The sequence below is a fragment of the Macaca thibetana genome, chromosome 11 (assembly GCF_024542745.1).
Source record: "Macaca thibetana thibetana isolate TM-01 chromosome 11, ASM2454274v1, whole genome shotgun sequence".
Taxonomy (NCBI): Eukaryota; Metazoa; Chordata; class Mammalia; order Primates; family Cercopithecidae; genus Macaca; species Macaca thibetana.
In genome coordinates, this window is record NC_065588.1 from 62,912,910 (window position 1) to 62,935,959 (window position 23,050).

The window sequence follows — 23,050 nt, forward strand, 5'->3', positions numbered from 1 at the left end:
TAGTGTTAAAATTGGTATGAGGGTAAATTAATCAATCTTCTATTCAAAATCATCAGTTACCAGTGGATTGCCACAAGGGCCACAGCTATGGAAAGACTGAAATCTTTGTAGAGGACCTTTCCTCCATTACATATTTAAGTGAAAGGAGGCAGTTTTCATTGACAGTAGCTTCTCTACCTTCCACTCAAAAATACAGACCCTACAGTTGTACAGAATTCCTTGTTCCTACCTCTGATAATAGTGATTTCTTTTTCAGGTTCCTTCAGTGCTTTTCCATTGCTTCCTGTGTCTTAATTAAAATATTATCTTCATAGTATGAGCATGCTCTCTAGAGAGCTACCTAGCTCTCGTTCTTCCAGGTGCACCAGTGGAAAGTTACCAAAGCAAGTAGGAGAGTAAGTTAATAAACAAGCAAATGAGTACATACATAAATACATGAAAATGAAAGTAACGAAACATTGCCTAAATCTAATTTAATTTATAATACTGTTTCCCCATCATGCCACACCAGTACATTTATCAAGATGGTCTTCTATTCCTGAAAAAAAAGGTTCATTCCTACAAGGATAGGCTTTCTCTTCCCTTTCACACTTTCTCTAGTCATTAAATTTTTTTCCTGCAATTATTAGCCTGCTCTTTTTAGGGTATTGGTGCCTGGGAGATAATAAACGTAATGCCCTATCTCTCCTACACAGATATTTCTGATGAGCTTCTGGTTCCTCTTTCTCCATGAATCCTCAGCTAGATTACTGCTGCTGGGTCTGTCTTCCTGGGTTTGGGTCCTACAGTGCATTCTGACCACTAAGATTTGTTTGAATAATAGTTCCTGATTGTGAAGCAATCTGCTCTGGACTGCTAAACTCATTGCAGACCTCATGTTAACCTTTCATTGCCTGGTTCCCCTAGAGGCCTGGCCCATCAGCCCACATATCTCCTGTCTTTGTGCATTAGCCCAGCCACTACTGCTTCAGTCTCAGGACCTCATTCTCTGTATACCACCCAGTGCCACCCAGCTTTTAACACTACTTAAAGGTTATTTTCCTTCATCCTTTAAGTAACTCATCCATCATAATTTAGTTTTATACGCAGAAATCTTACCCAACTATATTACAGACAATTCTATTAATACTGCTGACATTTACCAAATGCGTAGTATTGTATGGCTGTTATATATCACAGCAAGAAATTAATGAATTTGGCTTCTGGTTTTAACAATCATTCTGGTCCTATAAAAGGCAAACTGAGGAGTATTGCTTTGCAGGGGTCACTTGAATTTCAGGGACAAACATTTTACATATCACCTGATGGCCATAACTGAAAGGACTGCTTCATCAGATAAGGTCCATAGATAACAAGCAACGTGGATATTTCTATGGCTCCTTGGTGGTAAAGCTGCCAAATTACCTCAATAGGAAGTCAGACTCCATCATATATAAACTAGTCAGTAAAAAGGACTGCAGCTTTACAGAATCAGCATTTAGGAATGGTCAGTAAAACCCTGAAGAAAATACACAAATGACTTATAGATTATTCATGTAGAGAACAGAAAGACTTCTTATGTTTGGTCAAGACTAGATGAATCAAAGCTGAAGAAAGACAAGGTACATAGAGCAAATTAGAACTCACATAGAGTAAATAATAAGGAGAAACAGGCTGATTAATAAATGTAGTCATTCATTCAACATTTATTCTATGCCTACTAGGTCCCAAATATTGCACTTGGAGTTCTAAACATAAAGATAAGCAAGACAATGCTTTTGTTCTTGAGCAGCTTACCTTCTAGTGGATAAAGCAAATACATGCATAAAAGACTGCAATAGAAGATAAATGCTGTAGAATTATGCAAAGCACTTCACAGAGCAGAGAGAAACGACCAATTTCATAGAGCAAGTAGAAGTAAACTTAGAGGAATATCATAAAAAGGATAAGACTTGGCATGCAGAGGGAGAGGGCTAGGGATATTTCAAAATGTAAGAATAGGTCAGAAACACCAAAGGAAAGAGGTAAAGATAACACGGTGTACTGAAAAAGACCTTTTAGAAGCAGGGCACAGAGGTGTCCCAGAAGCCATGAGAGGAGAGATGTTCAGTGATCAGAGTGTAGTCTGCAAGGTCGGAAGCGGTGAAGCCAGGTCACTGAAGTGCAAGGGCCCTGCTGTTCAGCAACACCCAATCTGAGATGGGTGGTACTTTGGCTGCTGTGGAGGATACTGAAAGCTTCAAATTTGAAAAGGATAAGTTGGTGTGCTTCAAGTTAGTTCTCAAATATATTAGCTTAGGATATTTCACAAAATAAACACCATAGGAAGGACCAGTCCAGGCAGAAAAAAAGACAAATTCTGCATTGGCAGGATTTGCTGGCTGCCACATTGATTGAATATACAAATCGTGAAAAGGGAAGGAAACCGATCAGAAATCTTGTTGGTTGAAAAATAAAACAAAGCTGCTGAACTGACTGGGAGAACTTAGAAGAGAAATGAATGTCTATAAGAAGGGATAAAAGAAAATTTAGAAATGAAAGAACATCCAGTGAGCCACTTATTTCCATAACTTCTTCATGGACACATTGGCTATTTCATAGGCTTGAAGCCTGAAAATGTGGTTCTCAGCCCAGCAGCACTGGCATCTCTGGAAGTTTGTTAGAAATGCAGAATCTTAGGTGGCGCTTCAGACCCGTTCATTCAGAATCTGCAGTTCATTAAGAGCCCTATATAAATCACATGCACATTGACGTTTGAGAGGCACCTTTTTATAGAATCGCGGAAATTGTGCGTGCTACAAAAAGAGCAAGAAAGCTGTTGTTAAGACACTAAGTAGGAACATGTCCTTCTCCACCTTTGGTACCCTCTTGTTGCTCTCTCAATTGAAATCATGCTGGTCTACCAGATGCCCCCTGGAATGCCTTAGAATACCTACATTACCCACAGGGTAGCTACCTCCCTATGACTGAGCTTAATTAGGTACTAAGAGGAAAAGAATATGATTATCTCATTAAAATAAGATCTCAGGCACTAAGGTGTGAAAGGTTGATTGGATTAACATTCCCAGCAAGCACTGACATTTTAAGGGAATTTGCTAATCCAAATGGATTTCTAATTGACAGTTTACAGGAAAGAGTTATTCTTCAGCTGGGAAGGCTTCCAGGTATCTATTGTCCCTGCCCACTGCAGGCCACTTCGAGCAGAACAATAAATTGTTAGAATCCATTTATGGCAAAATAGCATTAAAATAAATTAAGCCACATTCATTTGAGTTATGGCAATAATGGTGATGAGAGGTTGAGCTGATTAGCTAAGATTAAGTTACATATTATAATAAAAATAGAGCATAAATAGGGACAGTTTTGGATTTAGGATTAGAAACACTGAAAGAGTCTAGTTGGATGTAGAAAAAAAGTGAACTGAGAAGGAAATGAACATATATACTCTGAAGTAAAACTAGATTTCTAGAAAGAATATAAGGGATTTAAAAAACTGAGTAAATAAAAGTTATATCTAGATTCCTTGGCTGTATAAACTACTTAAAAATTGAAAACTAAGCTAACAAAGAGGATATTAAATAACTTGACTATTAACCATAGCACTGCTGCCTACAAAATCCAAGAAGCAATTGTGTACATGAAAAGAATATCTTCCAGCAGAAGCTTCTGAAAATCAAGCAAGCTACACATTCTTGACAGAGACTCAAAATTTAAGTTACCTCTGTTAAACATGAAGCAAAAGAAGCATTTCTTTCTGTGCCTTCTGATTGTGATTAAACACATAGATAACGCTTAAGAGAAAAATAAAATGGGTTAAAAAGTAATTTTATTTCAGGCCAATAGGGAATGGAAAATGGGCATAATAGCACACAAAATAAGAAAAGCTTATTTGGGGATGAGGGATAAGTCTGTATCCAGATTTGAGCAAAAGCATATACCCAGCAAGAGCTAAAGTATTTGACCTTTCTGAAACTCAACCTCTTAATCTACAAAATGGGTTTAACAATACCAATATTATTTTTCCCCCAGGGTTGTCTTGTGAACTCTGTGAAAAGTAGAGTGTCTGGCTCAATAAAAATAAAAATAAATATTTGATCTTTTATTTAACTCCAAATGGAATAAAAGATGAGTTACATAATACATTGAATACAATAAACTATAATTCACATAATATGAACTCAGAGATTATAAGGAGAGAATACATCATTTATGCATATATATTACAAATGTGGATATAAATATATATTTATTTATTGGCAGTGTATGTGTGTGTGTATATATTTTTTTTGAGATGAAGTCTCGCTCTGTTGTCCAGGCTGGAGTGTAGTGGCACAATCTTGGCTCACTGCAATTTCTACCTTCTGGGTTTAAGCGATTCTCCTGCCTCAGCCTCCCAAGTATCTGGGACTACAGGGCACACCACCATGTCTGACTAATTTCTGTATTTTTAGTAGAGACGGGGTTTCACCATGGTCACCAGACTGGTCTCAAACTCCTGACCTCAAGTGATCCACCCACCTCGGCCTCCCAAAATGCTGGGATTGCATGCGTGAGCCACCATGCCTGGCCTCAGTTACTTATATAAGAATTTTAGCGTCTGGGTGCAAATCCTGGCATCACCATACATAGTTGTATAATCTTAGAAGTCATATTTAACTCTCTTTAGCTCAGATTCCTCAATTTTAAAATAAGGGTAATAGTAATCCCTAATCTCACATGGTTCCCATGGTACTTGTTCTTGCCAGGTTGCCTTTTAACTTTCAGTACCAGTGTTAGTGGCATGTATCTATCATAAGTTCCAACTAACCCCAAGCTGTACTGAGAACGCTGTAGTGTCTAGCAGTCTTAGGATCATGTGGTTTAAGGATCTAGAGAGACTGCAAGGTCCAATTCTATGTTTGTTGTGCAAACAATTAAAGCTTCTTTCCTTCACAATGGTGAGTGGCCAGCCCTGAATCTACACATGGTCTATGATTTCTTGGCTGTGTGGACTTTCTATATGGTCTTTTTTTTCTATTTCATTGAGTCTGAAAAGATTGAGTTTATCTTTTCAGATTCTATTCTGTTTGCTGCTACCATTTTTAAAGCAATTGTTTAAATAACAGGGATAAAACATGCATTCTATAAAATATTTGTACTATACCTAAGTGTATCCATACCTAGAGGTAACCATTCTTATAGACTTTACATGTTTAAATCCCAGACTTCTCTATATACACAATAGACAGACAGCCAGATCACTACCTAGGCAGGGATAATGCACAGCAGACACTTAATAAACATTTGTTGAGTGCATGCATTAACATGCAAACTGTATCAGAGACTGCTAGTTGCCCACAAGCATCCATTCTTCCTATTCTACTCTTCTTTTATAGAACCCCTGATTTTAGCTAGGTGTTTTTATTAAAATGTTTTAATTAGTACATCTATAGCTTCTTCATTAGAATGTGAACTACTCAAGAACAAAAACTGTCTAATCCAATCTCATTTTCATAATTCCGAGCACAACATCTGACACCAACTAGGCATAAAAGAAATGTTGAATGGATGACACCACTTCTTGATCCACCTGTTTTTCTGTATTGTTTACTCAGTGTAATTTGGGAAAGACACCAACTCAATTCTCAATGGCCCCTACTTTATTCACCCCAGTTAACTTGACTTTTCTCAGCTGTGTACCAGGCAATGGCTCATAAGCAAACAATGGCTATGAGCAAACTGATGTGGCTATTTCTGTTCTCTAAATGAATTTTCTGTAAGTAATTTGTATATTTTCTGCAGTGTTATACTGACTCTTCTTAAATGCTGATTTTGTAAAACTGTAATCCTTTTTTCTAACCGGTATGCAGTAGTTAGACTTCCTGTGGAGGTAATATGGCAGTTTTGCCACTTGGGAATAAGTGGGGACGACTTCATTTCCCAGTATCCTCTGCAGCAACTGCATGTGAGCAGAATTCATGTGTGCATCTTCCAGATGCCCCCCTCCCTACTGCCACCACCAACCCTTTTACCCATCCTGCTGACTGAAATGCAGATATAATGGTGGTGAGGCATCTTGGATGAAGAAAATTCCCCGGAGGTGTCAGAGCAGCAGCATAGAAGGAGCCTGGCTCTCTGTTATGGTGGACTGCTTATGTCCACATGGATACAGAGAGAGAAATAAATTTCTCTTAATTAATGCCTTGCCTAATATAAAAGCAGATTATTTCATACCATAGTCTTCTCATTTCTCAGGTTGAAAACGAAGTACTGCTTGAGGTAATCTACACTGATTCTGCTACCTCCCCAAAGTCAACTCCAACAAACTGCAGACAGGGCATTCCAATGTGTGTATACCTACGGTGTGCACCACAGGATGTGTTCACACATTTTTCTTCTCTCTAATGAGCAGAGATTATATTAGCTTACTTTCCTTTACCCAATACTGTCATAACAGGCAAATTCCACCTGTCAAGCACTTGGGTTTGGGGAGAATTCTAAGATATCCATGGCATGAGTTTTAAAATCAGGCTTTATTAGGAAATTTATGCATGCCAAGAGTCCCTTGATCCTTTCATCATCCCAAAGAGAAGCATGCTGTGGCAGGGTGCTGCTGTTGCCACAGTTTAAGTCTGAGTCTCAGTGAAGAAATCCTGCTCTTTCATGTGTCCCCTTTTTATAGGTAAAGCAGGCGAAGCAGTTGTCAGTGCTTGGTACCTGAGAGCCTCAATATAGTGTGCCAGCTGTTTTTATGAACTGTCAGAGAAAGACAAGCCCCTGGCTATTTTAATCTACCTGCCAAGGGGAGGAGGTCACAGGTCCTGTGGGAAACTGAGCATACGTACAAACTCACACACTGGATGAAGGAGGCAACCCATTCTCCCTCACCTTGTCCCACCAGTTTAATCCCAGAGGCAACAGGGTCAATCCAGGTTTGACACGTGCAGTTTTAAGGACAGAGAGCTGCTTTTGAATAACAATTTTAAATACGTCTGTTACATCAGAAGAGTGCCAAAGTCTGTACAGATCACAAAGAGAATACCACCATAAAATCAGATTTAAATGATACATTCTAACAGCAATAGAGTTTCCCAAAATAAGCAAAAGACCTGTGAAAATAGGGGTTAAGTCACCAAATGACAGATATCAAAGAGAATTTAAAATAAATTATTTACATGTGATCATTAAAACAGCATAGGCAATGAACAGTAATTCATCTCCTAAAGTAATAGGAAGATTGCTTTAAACCAATAAAGACTAAAATATTCTAAGGTTGCTCAACTTTATTCTTTTTTCATGTTCATATATTTATTATAATAGACTGCTTTTGGGAGGATAACATTCATTTTTTTAAAAGGAAAAGTTTTAAGTTAAAATAAAATTACCCAGCACTTTGGGAGGCCGAGACGGGCGGATCACGAGGTCAGGAGATCGAGACCATCCTGGTTAACACGGTGAAACCCCCGTCTCTACTAAAAAAATACAAAAAACTAGCCGGGCGAGGTGGCGGGCGCCTGTAGTCCCAGCTACTCGGGAGGCTGAGGCAGGAGAATGGCGTGAACCCGGGAGGCGGAGCTTGCAGTGAGCTGAGATCCGGCCACTGCACTCCAGCCTGGGTGACAGAGCGAGACTCCGTCTCAAAAAAAAAAAAAATAAAAAATAAAAAAAATAATAATAAAATAAAATTAGTGTCCAAGTGAGAAACTGAGAAAGAATTGTAAATGCAGCTTGTGGAACTCTCCAGGGTTCTTATTTTAGACCCTAAGGTAAGAACATCGGAGTGAAAGCCCCCAAAAGTACTTTACATTCCATCATTGAACAATTGTATCTCCAACTCTAAATGTAACGAAAAGGAAAAGGAGAACAAAAGAATAAAATACTAGGAAAACTAAGGTGTATAGAGGAGTTCAGTGAGTAGAGAAGCTAAGAGGGATGTGGCTCTTAACGGACTGCTCAAAGTACAGGCAGAAAAGGGGTAACCAGCTATTCTCTCTTCTCATATTCTGCATTCTGTACCCACCCAAACCCCAAACCTCTTGCACACACTTCAGAAATTAGAGGTAAAAATATTCAGGTTTCTGACAGAAGGGTAGGGTGGAGTCCAGGGTGCAACTACTGAATGCTTAGTTTATTTCATTTCTAACCTGGCTAAAAAGCCACCTTCTCCATGAAGGCTTCTGTCTCCACTGGTGTGAACATCTCAAGGCAGAAGTTAGGTCTTCTTGGTATTCATGACTGGCTCTTAGGCAGATGCTCCATAAATGGGCACTGAATTAAATAAGAATATAGATTTAGGGTGGTGCTTTCATTACCCTCAATGAGAAACATTTCATGGTTTGTTTAGCTAAAATAAATAGATTTAGGTTTTGTATCAAATTTATCTCACTTATAAACTTGGCAAATCTGCTTTTAAGTTTCACATATAATCTGAAAGTGCTGACAACATGTGTCACAAGCTAATGTCTACATTATGATCCAATGGTGGGAAGCGAAATCTAAAGTGACTTATATCACCTTGCTGCAATTTCTAATAAAAGCAAAGCACAAAGCCATAATGAGTCACTGTCAATAAGATGAGCATGCCACAAATCTAAGGGACCAATGTAACAGGCATGGAGAGGGAGAATACTAGATTAGCATTCTCACTGGCAGGACCCTCAATGGTTCCACAAATCACTCATGAAAATGCTTATTGTAGAGAGAAAATATTTGTCCATATTATAAAAGGATATATTTATAACAACAGTCATAACAAAGTATAACATAACAATTTATTATGGTAATAAGCTTCCATTTAAGACACAATGGAGGCTCTGGTTAGGATCATAGCTTGGAATGAATGAAGTGCACTGGTTGGAGTGTCAAGCATTTTTATCAAATACCTACGTAGTCCTCCAGCTGAGAGTTTCATTAACCTTCTGTTTTCAAAGATACTAAATTCACATGTATATTTAAAGTGTTTTCTAGTTTGAAGCATAAAATAACATTTAGTTTTATAGTAAATCAAGCACATTCTGATACAGAACTGAATAGAGTACTCCTCAAAATATCATATTTTCCAAGGACGGTCATACATTTTGTTTATTTGAGGTCTTAAATACCTAGAGAATAAGGACTTCTTCTCACTATTATATCCATCTCAGAGTCTTGTACATATAGGCAATTGATACATGTGATTTGATGGCATAATACAGAGACCCCTTAGTTGCTGGTCAGTACGAACTGAATTATTTAGCTATAGTACCATGGGCTAGAGGCATTGCTTACCTATACCTATTTAAATAAAAGCCATTTCTATGAAGCTGTTAGTAAATTATCACCTGGTTAAACACTGGATACCTTTGTGCTTCATGATCTAAACTGTAGGGAAATATATAAAGCATTAATGTGACCCTTGCCTTCAAAATTATAATCTTACTGAAAAAATAAGGCTTCAGTTTTTAAAAATTACATTACCAAAACATAATGCCTCAAATAATAGAATAAATATAACATCTATTTCAAAAATAAATTTTAGCCAAGGAAATAAGACAACAATGGAGAACTATAGCTCAAACACTAGTGGAAACTTCTCAGTAGGGCATTTAGGATCTTTTATAATCCAGCCCTGAACTACCTTTGTAGTGGTATTTCTCTTCGACTTCCTAGCCCCTACCCACCAATGCTGTATATTCTAGCCAAAATAGAACCTTCCTCTCTTCCCAAACTCTTTAACGCTCTTATATCCTATTTATACGGCTATCCGACCCCATTTCTCAATGTAAAATAATCTAACTATGGCAAAATTACTAGTATTTACTAATATCTGCGTTCCCCTCTTCTATTTGGGCATATGGCTAAAATATATTTTCCAACCCTTCTTGTACTTAGATGTGGCTACATATATGAATCACAGAAAGTAAAATGTGAATACATATATGAATCACAGAAAGTAAAATGTGAATAGAAGGAAAGGGGCCACTTTTTGACTTCCATCTGTAGACCACTTATTCTAAGGAGCTGGGAGATGGTAAAGCAACAGTAGGAAGAATCCAATGTCCCCAAATCATTCTGTGGCACGCAGCCACCTTCCACCACTGCTGACCCGCTTTGAGCTGTTGGCCTGTGACCTGAGTGAAAAATAAATCACCTATGATGTTATGCCACTGAGATGCAGGAGTTTCTCTGTTGTAGCAGCTAGCATTATCCACCTTAACCAATATATTCATTTATCTTTTCATCATAGATCAAAGTTTCCTCCACTCAAAGTCTTTCCCTCTGCAGAATTAATCACCCTCTGCATTTTGTTCCCAGAGCATTTATTATGTATATTTATTATTTATTGCTGTCTGAATCAGCTTGTGAGATCCTTGAAAGCAGATACTATTTTATTTAACTTTGAATTCTTAACACCTAACCCATAGTAGACACTCAATGAATGTTTACTGAAAGTGGTTAAATGATTGATAGTATCTGAGAAAACTGCATTAATCTAACAGAAAGCTTATATATGAGTTTGACTTAGAACACAACAGAAATTTTAAAAAAAAGATTTTTCATGGTTGGTGAGAAAACGTCACTGCTAGATCCAGCAATGTATTCAATTCACACTTGAATGTCATGCTTAAACAGCATTTCCTTGGATAAACATGGCTTATTTTTTTCCTCCCCTTTTACTACTTAGCAATGTGAATCATCAAATCCAGCCACAATAAACGCATCTCCTCTTAGTTGCCCCTTAGGGGTTAAGTGACAACCTGCTGGTAAATAATTATGATCTGTTGTGATTTTCCAGAATGGTTTTATTTTTCCTTTTGACAAAGGAAAATAGATGATAGATGTATACATATGGTATTCATTCAATAATAATCTAGCCACAAGTAATTGAAAAAAGGTCTGCTGAACAAATGTTAACATAAAACTGAAAATTTGCAAAGGTTTATAGTCTATGTTACCAAGAATTGAAACAAAACCCATACCTTTCCAAGGCGTTTGTAAGTCTTATGTACCTACTTCCCTCCCAAAGCTGCATCACACAGCACAGGGTTTCTTGGGGATTATAGGTGGAACAAAGCAAGCACACGTGCACACCCACACACATGCACACACAGGATAAAATTAGATTAAGTCATGGGCTTAAATAACAACAGAGACAACATATTCTATCTCCTGCAGCTCCTATGAGCCATTGTGACTCCTAGCAAGGGCAGAGAGCCGTCGCTACACTGTCTGCTCAAGGTAGGATCTCACAGGATCTAAAAGCACAATTTTTTCTAAACCACTGCCCTTTAACAAAACTCAGGGCTGATATCACTATTCCAGAAGAAGTAAACTAACATGGAGTTCTCTTGATTCTCAAGCCAAAATCAGCCTGAGGAAGGCCCAATTTTCATGTAGGAGAAATGAAAACTGGAGGATAGAAAGTAATAAGAGGGTAGAAAGCCCAGATGCCTCTAAAAATAACTGCATGTCAGCATTTTGGGAAGCCCATTTCCCTGAGTCTGCCTGCTTCATTCTGATACCCTTTCATCTAGTTGGCTGTCATATGAATTTGGTCTGAAAGCAATGATCAAAAATTCATCTTACTACACACAAAACTATGCCACCCTTTAGGAAGAAGCAAACAAGTATGATTTTCACATTTTCTAAAATGCCATTATATCTTTTTTGCTAGGAAATACTGATGGATATAACTTCCCAAACATAATAATTATTCTGGTAAAACAAAAGAAAGTGGGCCAAAAGAAAACATCAGGAAACCTGTGATCTTTATCGGAAAATTTTCCTATTAAAAAAATTCCAGAGTAGGAATTGAGAACACATTTTGACAGCGATGCCTGCTAATATTTAAAACATTAAAAAGGCAATGAAAAAACAAGACTTTAATATTTTTTAGAAATGTGAAATCTCTTAAAACTGCTCTCTTTCATTGCATTTTGTGATAACTAACTAGGACTCACTTTATTTTTCCTTCCAAAGGCAAAGAGGGCAAAGAATGTGGCAAACAATTTTACACTCATGCTCTACATCTGGCCAGGTGGTCACCACCAGTGGTTTCTAATATGAGGCACCCTAACATTAAAGCCTTTTACATTGTTAAAAAAGAAAGAATGAAAGAAAGATATAGTAGCAATTAATTCATTAGCACAAAAAAGGACAGCAGTGTGTATCAAACACAAATCTCATGCACAACTTCATATTCCCTTGGTTATGCTTCCTCCCACCTGGGGAGCTACGTTTCCACCACCAGCATCACCTGCTCTAGGAGTGTTGAATGTTCTCTTGTGGCTGTGGCTGGGCAGTGGGACCTCTCAGTTACCCAGCTGAAGTTTCTGGATTCTCTGGCCACTCACAGATGTGGGAGCTGGCAGCCCACACTACAGCTGGAGAGGCCAATGCAACCTGGAAATGTGAAGGAATTCACTCCCCGAGGGGTGAACTCTGCCCAATGAGAATGGGGAGACAGCAGGGCAGATAAATGTCCTCATCTCTCTTTTTCACTGTTGTGAAGCATAGTTCTTTTCTCCAGCCTATCCAGTAGAGTTCCACGTGCCAAGTGGGTGCAGTTGCATGGCCAATGGCTGTGTCCCTTGGTGGCCTTGAGAAGCAGTAACCAGCCCTGGAACCACTGCTTTCTGTTGCTTTACTTCCTCCCTGGCCTCCCTCCCCTTTAAAAGTTATGGTAAAAAGCACATAAATGTTACCATCTTAACCTTATTTAAGTGTACAGTCCAGGAGTGTTAAGTATATTTAAATTGTTGGGCAACAAATCTCTAGAACTCTTTCATCTTGCAAAACTGAAACCCCACACCCACTGAGCACCGACTCCCCGTTTCCCCTGCCCCAGACCCTGGCAGCCACCAGTCTACTTTCTGTTTCTATGAGTTTGACTACTTTAGACACCTCACAAGAGTTCAATCATATCGTATTTGTCTTTTGGTGACTCCCTTCCCTTTTCCCTCATCTCACCGGCCTGAATTTGTATATCCCGAATGAAGCATTAGTATTTCGATCCTTGCTTCAGGGTAGTCTCTAGAAAATTCTGACTGGGACGCCATGTTCTGTATAACTGAGCATTAACTCATTGGAGCAGTGAACCTGTCTCATGAAAATAGATCCTTGACTTGGATATCAAAACTAGTCTAAAACTTGTATCATATAATAATGTTCCATTTCATAAGAACCCTTTTTCTGATGAACACCTGGTTCTCATTTCATAGAGCCTCAATAATGGTGGGAATGAAGGAGTGCTAATGAAGGTGGTGGTGGCAGTGGGTGGTAGAAGAGGCAGTTAACTAGCATTAAGCTCTTTGAGCCAGGCACCATGTATTATCTCATTTAATCCTGCCTGCAATGAGGTAAATTTCATTATTGCCATATGATACATACCATCATTACCAGTTGACAACTGAGAATATCAAGGTTAATCAAGAACTTGTCTGAGACCACAAAGTCAATGAATGGCAAAACTGGGGTTTGAATCTAAGCTCTTCTGCCCTCAGAGACTGCCATTAACTATGTGATGCTACAGATAACTGCCTCTATCTCAGTCAAATCCATCTAAACCCTATGTGCCAGAAACTTAATTTTTAATTTTTGTGAGTACACAGTAGGTGTATATATAAAGGCATATAGGGACATCATTATCACATGAGGGTAAATGAGGTATCCATCACTTCTGGTACTTATCATTTCTTTATGTTATAAATGATCTAATTATTCTTTTAATTTTAAATGTACAATAAATTATTGTTGACTGTCATCACCCTGTTGTGCTATCAAATACTAGACCTTATTCATCTGTTTAACTATATTTTTTTACCCATTAGCCATCCCTCCTCTCTTCCCTCCCACACTACCCTTCCCAGCCTCTGGTAACCACCTCACGTGAGTTGAATTGTTTTCATTTTTAGCACCCACAAATAAGTGAGAATATGTGAAGTTTGTCTTTCTGTGTTTGGCCTATTTCACTTAACATAATGACCTTTAGTTCCATCCATGTTATTGCAAATGATAAGATCTCATTTTTTGGGCATATAATAGTCAATTCTGTATAAGTACCACATTTCCTTTATTCATTCATCTGCTGATTAACAATTAGGTTGCTTCCAAATCTTGGCTACTGTGAATAGTGCTTCAGTATGTATAGGAGTATTGCAAATACTTCCTCGATATACTACTTTCCTTTCTTTTGGGTATATACCTAGCAGTCAGATTGCAGGACCATATGGTAGCTCCATTTTCAGATTTTTAAGGGACCTCCAAATTGTTCTCCATAGTGGTTGTACTAATTTGTATTCCCACAACAGTGTACAAGGGTTCCCTTTTCTCTGCATCCTCATCAACATTTGCTATTGCCTGTCTTTTGGATAAAAGTCATTTTAACTGGAGTAAGATGATATCTCACTGTAGTTTTGATTTGCATTTCTCTGATGATCAATGATGGGGAGCACCTTTCAGGAACTTTGCTCATTGCTTTACATTCATCTTTTTGGTTGTTGTCAAATCCCCAACACAATTCTATGAAATGAAAAAGCCTCACTGATGCATAAAAAGTCTTATTATTTTTACCCAAATAAATCTAGGAAGAAAATAAAGCTCCCATATATTTTACTATAAAAATAAAACAGAAGGCCGGGCGCGGTGGCTCAAGCCTGTAATCCCAGCACTTTGGGAGGCCGAGACGGGCGGATCATGAGGTCAGGAGATCGAGACCATCCTGGCTGACACGGTGAAACCCCGTCTCTACTAAAAAATACAAAAAACTAGCCGGGCGAGGTGGCGGGCGCCTGTAGTCCCAGATACTCGGGAGGCTGAGGCAGGAGAATGGCGTGAACCCGGGATGTGGAGCTTGCAGTGAGCCGAGATCTGGCCACTGCACTCCAGCCTGGGCGGCAGAGCGAGACTCCGTCTCAAAAAAAAAAAAAAAAAAAAAAAAAAAAAACAGAAAAAATTACAAAATCTGTGAAAAACAGCATATATTTATAAAATGTAGCTGGTTTAGAAATATTTTTAAAAAGCAAGATGTATTAGTTTGTTTTCATGCTGGTGATAAAGATATATCCGAAACTGGGAATAAAAAGAGGTTTAATTGGACTTACAGTTCCACATGGCTGGGGAGGCCTCAGAATCATGGTGGGAGGTGAAAGGCATTTCTTACATGGTGGCAGCAAGAGTAAAATGAGGAACAAGCAAAAGCAGAAACCCCTGATAAACCCATCAGATCTTGTGAGACTTACTCACTATCACAAGAATAGCACAGGAAAGACTGGCCCCCATGATTCAATTATCCCCACCCCCGGGTTCCTCCTACAATACATGGGAATTCTGGGAGACACAATTCAAGTTGAGATTTGGGTAGGGACAAAACCAAATCAGATCATTCTGTCCCTAGCCCCTCTAAATCTCATGTCCTCACATTTCAAAACCAATCATGCTTTCCCAACAGTCCCCCAAAGTCTTAACTCATCTCAGCATTAACCCAAAAGTCCACAGTCCAAAGTCTCATCCGAGACAAGGCAAGTCCCTTCTGCCCATGAGCCTGCAAAATCAAAAGCAAGCTAGTTACTTCCAAGATACAATGGAGGTACAGGTATTGGGTAAACACAGCCATTCCAAATGGGAGAAATTGGCCTAAACAAAGGGGATACAGGGCCCATGCAAGTCCAAAATCCAGAACGGCAGTCGAATTTTAAAGCTACAAAATGATCTCCTTTGACTCCAGGTCTCACATCCAGGTCATGTTAATACAAGAGGCAGGTTCCCATGGTCTTGGGCAGCTCGGCTCCTGTGGCTTTTCAGGGTACAGCCTCCCTCCTGGCTGCTTTCATGGGTTGGCATTGAGTATCTGCAGCTTTTCCAGGCACACGGTTCAAGTTGTCAGTGGATCTACCATTCTGGGGTCTGGAGAACAGTGGCCCTCTTCCCACAGCTCCACCCCCAGTAGGGACTCTGTATGGGTGCTCCCACCCCACATTTCCCTTCTGCACTGCCCTAGTAGAAGTTCTCCATGAGGGCCCCGCCCCTGCAGCAAACTTTTGCCTGGGCATCCAGGAGCATACATCTTCTGAAACCTAGGCAGAGGTTCCCAAACCTTAATTTTTTACTTCTGTGCACCCACAGGCTCAACACCATGTGGAAGCTGCCAAGGCTTGGGGCTTCCATCCTCTGAAGCCACAGCCTGAGCTCTACATTGGCCCCTTTCAGCCATGGCTGGAGCTGCAGGGCACCAAGTCCCCAGGCTGCACACAGCACAGCAACCCTGGGCCCAGCCCACAAAACCACTTTTTCCTCCTGGACCTCTGGGCCTGTGATGGGAGAAGCTGCCATGAAGGTCTCTGACATGGCCTGGAGGCATCCTCCCCATGGTCTTGGGGATTAACATTAGGCTCCATGCTACTTATGCAAATTTCTGCATCCAGCTTGAATTTCTCCTAAAAAAAAAAATGGGTTTCTCTTTTCTACTGCATCAGGCTGCAAATTTTCTGAACTATTATGCTGTTTCCCTTTTAAAATGAAATGCTTTAAACAGCACCCAAGTCACTTTTGAATGCTTTGCTGCTTTGAAGTTTCTTCCACCAGATACCCTAAATCATCTCTCTTAAGTTCAAAGTTCCACAAATCTCTAGGGCAGGGGCAAAATGCCGCCAGTCTCTTTGCTAAAACATAACAATAATCACCTTTGCTCCAGTTCCCAACAAATACCTCATCTCCATCTGAGACCACCTAAGCTTGGACCTTATTGTTCATAACACTATCAGCATTTTTTTCTTTTTTTTTTTGAGATGGAGTCTCACTCTGTCACCCAGGCTGGAGTGCAGTGGTGCAATCTCAGCTCACTGCAAGCTCCCCCTCCCAGTTCACACCATTCTCCTGTCTCAGCCTCCAGAGTAGCTGGGACTAAAGGCACCCGCCACCACGACCGGCTAAGTTTTTGTGTTTTTAGTAGAGATGGGGTTTCACCGTGTTAGCCAGGATAGTCTCGATCTCCTCACCTCGTGATCTGTCCACCTTGGTCTCCCAAAGTGCTGGGATTACAGGTGTGAGCCACCTTGCCCAGCACACTATCAGCATTTTTATTAAAGCCATTCAACAAGTCTCTAGGAGGTTCCCAACTTTCCCACATTTTCCTGTCTTCTTCTGAGCCCTCTAAACTGTTCCAAACTCTGCCTGTTACCCAGTCCCAAAGTTGCTTCCATATTTTCAAGTACCTTTTCAGCAATGCCCTACTCCTGGTACCAATTTACCATATTAGTTTGCTTTCGCACTGCTGATAAAAACCTACCCAATGCATACCCTTTGTGGGGGAAGGAGGTTTAATTGGACTTACAGTTCCACATAGCTAGGGAGGCCTCAGAATCATGGTGGGAGGCAAAAAGCACTTCTTACATGGTGGTGGCAAGAGAACAATGAAGAAGAAGCAAAAGCAGAAGCCCTTGATAAACCCATCAGATCTCATGAGACTTATTCACTATCATGAGAACAACACAAGAAATACCAAACCCCATGATTCAATTACCTTCCTGTGGGTTCCTCCCACAATGTGTGGGAATTCTGGGAGATACAATTCAAGCTGAGATTTGGGTGGGGACATAGCCAAACCATATCACGAGAAATACTTCTGAAAACAAAAAAGTATTATGAATTTAACTAGAGATAAAAATGCCTGCACAATGAAGATTATACAATATGAATATTCCACACATCTCAATTTGATCTGGAACTTTTCTCAGATCAAACTTCAAATCCTATTAATGAGCATTTTTTTTTAATTCCCCAAAAGTAGCCTGGGGCACCTTTGTCCGTTAAAATGACCCAGTGTGTCAGATAGGTACTAGAATGCAGTGAAAGCTTTGAGCTCTACAGAACCCCCAAATTACCACGCAGTGTAAGATAGCATAGTATATTACGATTTATTCAAATTAGTCCATGCCCTTCAACTGACTTTGCAAAATGGTCTCTGCCTTCTTGCCTTTGTACATAATGAGCACAATCAGACATTTACTTCTATCCCATTCTTTCCTTTTCAGATCTCCCTACCCCTTCCTGCTTGACTCCAATGTAACAGATTCTTAGCTAACTCTTGCCTTTCCTCTATCCCAAGCATCACTACAGACAAACCTTTCTCAAGTACAAGTCTTTTCTCCACTCAAAAATTTCCATGGATTCTCCCTTGTGTCTTCCAAATTAAATATATGCATCTTCGTCTGTCATCCAAGCTCACACATCTGCCATGTCCTCCAGCCAGAGCTGGATGCAAGTCTTCCATGATGCTTTTTGCTCCAGCTTATTTCTACATATTTGCTTATTGTTTCCTTACCTAAAAGGAAGCCTGTACTGCCTCATCCCCAGCCTTTCCAATCCTTCAGAGCCCTTCTCTAATGTTCCCACAAAGTCTCATTTCCTTCCTCCATTAAATGTAATCTCTTCTTTTCCTTGTTCCCCACCACATTGGAATTGTGCCTCTCCTATGGCACCCAGTTAACTCTGCCATGCATCATCTCCCTACTCAACTGAAAGCTTCTCAAGGACAGATATTTCATATCGAACTGTGCCTTTCCTTTGGAGTCTAGCTCACAGAAGGACCCATTAAATATACTTTTAAAGGAAGTAGAAGCTTCAAGACAGCAGTCTCGAGGACTTATGGTGTTAATAAGCTGAGTGCTGAGGGAATCCTAGATCTAGAGGAATCAAACCCCAGCTTTCTCAAGTCTCTGTGTTTCATCAAGCAACTAAACAAGACAGAAGCAACAAATGTGGTGGAGCAAGGAAAAGCATGGGTTCTGCAGCCATGTAGCCTGGGGTAAGTCCTGGCTCTACCCCATGCCAGCTATGATGTGAACGTGGGCAGGTTACTTATTTCTCTCAGCCTTGGTTTCTTCACCTGTAAAATGAGGAGAGTTACCATTTCCTATCCTTCAGAGTTGTTAAGAAAAATCACTTAATATTTGTATAGCACTTAACTCAGAGCCTGGCACATAATAAACTAAAATAATACGAAAAGTAGGTCTCCATGGTTTTGCTCTTCCCATGATTATGATATTCAATTTTGAGATACAGGCATTTTGAACTTGGAGACACTTTCTGGTGATTTATACTTGCTCAGTATGAACTTTCCTCAATAGTAAGTGTCAAGGCATAACTGTCAACAAGGAGATCCTAGACTGAAGACAATTTACCTGGCCCCAAGGAAGATTCCTACTCCACAACTGCATTAACAGTTTCATTTGCTCCTGGTCAGAGGAGGCTAGGAGGACCCCAATCCCTGATCAGAGGAGCCTACAATGAAAAACAAGGGGATGGAGCTTCTTAGTCTTCTTGTTAGTCTTCCTTTCCCTCTCTCATTTTCCTGTCACCACTGTTAATACTTTTCTTATTTTCTCTTTATTGTTAATTTCAATAATACATGCTGTACAACTTCATATATGCTGTACAACTTAATATATGCTATAAAACTTAAAATATGTGGCTAAACATCTGCTTAAATTCTTCGGTGCATAGATGCAATAGTTGGTTCAATTCAATTCTACAAACACCACTAGCACCATTCTGCACAAGGCACTGTGCTTATGCTGGGAAATCAAAAAGAAATGAGCCAAGGTCCCTGCCCTCCAGGAAACTCATGTTTATTTAAAGGAGACAGACATGAACACACACAACTGCAAGGCAATGTATTAAATGCTTTAATCGGAGCATATACAATGTGCAGTGGTTACGCAGATTGATTCTGCCCTGGGGATTGGCTTTATTAAAACATCTAACAAATTAATAAACAATACTGGTTGATTTCATTTCATCATTCTCTGTGCTTAATGTGTTTTGCATATGAGGCTGTTAGCAGGGGTTGTTGAGCTGAAGTACAGAGAAGTCATTGATCATCACAGTCTTGATATTCTGTTTACAGAAACCATGCCCACATAATTTGTTCTGTTACTGAAAAATGCAAATGAAAGTGATACAATTATAAATTTTAAAAGTTATAAATTTTTAAAAAAATTTTCTAATTTAAAATTGAATTATTAGAGCTCTACTGCTAAGCTAATCCTTGCTGTCCTTAAAGCAAGGACCAGGTGCATTTGTTTTCCTTTGAACTTCCACTATCAGATTCAGATTCTGACCCTCTAAACTACAAAGGCCACTGGCTGCAACTCCAACTAGAAATCAGATACCCTGGCAATCCATTCTTTCTCCCAAGCTTCCCTCAAAATCAGCTAGTCATTTGCCAGTTTGAATTGATGTTCCATCTAGCCTACCCCTGTACATGTTATCTAGTCTTAAGAAATAAGCTCCACCTCAGACATGTTTTCCATGTAAAATTACAAACAACTACCGGTCTGACCACAGTCAATGATAATTCCCCAGGACTCAGCTTGACAGGGACAAAGAATGAAGGGAAAGAAAACTAGATGCTTGCCAGTATGACTGTTAAATGTCAGCTATTTTGGAGTTTATCCCCATATGAGATATTTCTTTTGTACTGTGAGGATGATCACTGAAAAAAAACGTGACAACATAATAAAGCCACGGAAGACAACCCCATCATTACAGCTGCAGGAAATAAAACACAGATTAATGTCACCAAAGCACATGTCAGGAGGGATAATGATGATGTATACAAATGAATCTTCTCATCCTGGACAAAGAACTTAAGTACCACCTAAAACCGGGTAGTAATTATATACAAATCACCAACGACAATGCTATCTGCTAAGCATGTATTATGCTCACACATTTTCAAAGAGTTTGTTTTGTATTTTTCTCTCAAAATTCTCCTGAAGTCTTCCCACTTGTATTCAAGTGACACAAATTACAAAGTGGTACAGCAAGCACTGACATTGCCTAACAAGGCAAATGCAGCCTGCCATGGACAGCCATGGGACATTGTGTCCATAGTCCAAGTGCCAAGAGCGAGCTGTGAACAAGAAAGCTGTACAGCTGTGAACGAGAGTAGCAAGAGTGATGTGGACCATGCAGAGGGGCCATTTGGCTGTCCAAATCAAAACTAGATATAAACAATCATTTGGAAAAATAGGTTCCATTTGTGTTCCTGGTCACAGAAAACTGCCCAGAGAGTGAAAAACAATGAGAAAGAATCTGAGGCCAATAGCTGATCAACATAAAGAATGTAAACTCCAGTTTGAATACCAGAGACAGAGGAAACTAGCATTATTTTACCTTGGCTCTAGGCCACAGCCGTCTATTAATTAATAGTCTTAATGTGGTTTAGCTACTGGATCGTCATGTTTCATATCAGCCAAGTGCAACCTCAGGGCAACTGAACTGCCAGAAAACTGCTTTTTCATTTACGAAGCTTTCCATGAGGAAAAGCATTACTGAGGAAAAGTTATTATTTTACTTATACTAAGACCTTTGACCAAAATTTACGCTCAACTTTTCAGGAAGGTGTTTACTTCATAGCAAGATGTTCACCAATAGTTGACAGCAAATTAATGGGTTACAATTACTGAAACCCCCATCTATGATTTGTAAATCATGGCTACATTCTAGAAGGTTTTATATTTATTAAGACCTATTAAAATTCAGTTATTTGTAAGGACAAGAGGTGGAAAGGGAGTTTGTGTTTTTTCTTTTTCTTATATTTTTTCCTGTTGGGATAAAGTGTAACCAGGCATAAAGAATGTCACCTGCATTTGAGCAAAGCCCCCTATCTCTTGTGTGTTTTGCAAGGCTACTGCTGTGTTTTCCTACAGATAAGGAGGGCAGCTTAAGCAGTCTGTAAAAAAAATATAAGAATAACAACAATATTACTAATCACAGCTAATTCTTATTTTGTGCTTCCTATGTTTCAGACATTGTTCTAAGCGCTTTTTGTGAATTAGCTCATTGAATCCTTATAAAACTTTATGAAGTAGGCTCTATTATTACCCTTACTAGATAGATGAGAAAGTTTAGAGATATATATATATTTTTTCTCATAAGTTTATTTACTTGCAGCTTCAACAGAATGCAGAACTAGAAAGGAGATAGATTTCCTTATCTCACCAAATATGTACCCTTCATTGAAATCACATTTGGTCTTCCTCAATGATGGGACAGGCCCTTAGTCACAGCCTGTTCATCTGCCTGGTGATGATATTTCCTAGATTCTGAAACTCTCAAAGTTGAAGACAACCTTGGAGTCATTTAGGGCAATGCTGCACCCACTGCAGGAAGCATATTTTTTGAATGAGTTTCTAGCCTTCATTTGAACACCTCCAGCCTCTCTTGTGGATGGAGAGCTCTGGATGCCAAAGCTCTCATCATCCTTCACACTCATGACAATCTTTGAAATGACTCCTCTTTAGAAGAAAAGATCTTCTTCCTTTGAAGTATTACTCTATGCAAGTGAAACAGGGGAATTGTCACAGTTTTTATTTTTTTAAATTAGATCTTACTTAAAACCAAGGGTGTGATATGGTGGACTTCCACATAAGGGAATGAAGAGGGACTAATTCTCATCTGTGGGTTGGGACAGCTAATCCTCATTCCTAGTGGTCATCCGCTCCTTGCTTCACACTCCATGGTAGCTTCACATGGCTTCTCCACTGTGGAACATGCTGACTTTTTCTCATGTTGCCTTAGGGAAAACCACTAGAAACAAATAATTTGTAGAATTGATGTTGAGCAGGAAGCTCTTGAGAAGTAAAGCTGAAGGAGTATTTTTCTTTTATAAATGATGTGAAAACTCACCATCCTTGCTCTATTTCAGTGAAAGAAATATAGACTGGATTTGGAGGAAGAGGCAGAAATAGAAAAGGTGGGGAGGTAGGAAGAAGTTGGGAGGAGAATGAACCAGGTGGAAATGACTGCAGACATAGGATGTCCTTAGTAAACAGTGTGTGGGCACAGCTGATCTTCAGAACTTGTAGACCGCTCAAGACTATTCTGGTACCACCATCTAACTTTCTACACCTATAATCCATCCTCCTCTAGGACTCACTACACTGTGGCTCTTGTTTTTTTCCTTACACTATGAAATTAAGGTCAGAGGAAACATCTGAAGCTCATCCACACTGTGATATAAGTGACTGTTGACAACTTGAAACACTAGCCCCATGAAAAGTATATTTTTAACAAGAATTGAAATATCAAATCAAAGGGCTGAAGCTCCAGG

At 39.4% G+C, this 23,050-nt stretch overlaps 2 protein-coding genes across 10 annotated transcripts in view; both read right to left on the reverse strand.

The window, feature by feature from the left end:
* Window positions 1-23,050, reverse strand: part of LLPH (LLP homolog, long-term synaptic facilitation factor) — a 648,032-nt gene that overhangs the window by 599,435 nt on the left and 25,547 nt on the right. The window lies entirely within an intron of this gene.
* The window catches only part of GRIP1 (glutamate receptor interacting protein 1), a 710,404-nt gene that overhangs the window by 382,853 nt on the left and 304,501 nt on the right, over window positions 1-23,050 (reverse strand). The window contains exon 1 of one of the 9 annotated variants that reach the window (XM_050748315.1): window positions 8,103-11,330. The exons of the other annotated variants lie outside the window; for them this stretch is intronic. The gene's annotated coding sequence lies outside the window, so the exon portion shown is untranslated. Of the gene's footprint in view, window positions 1-8,102; window positions 11,331-23,050 lie in introns of those variants that run through there. 9 annotated transcript variants of the gene reach the window in all.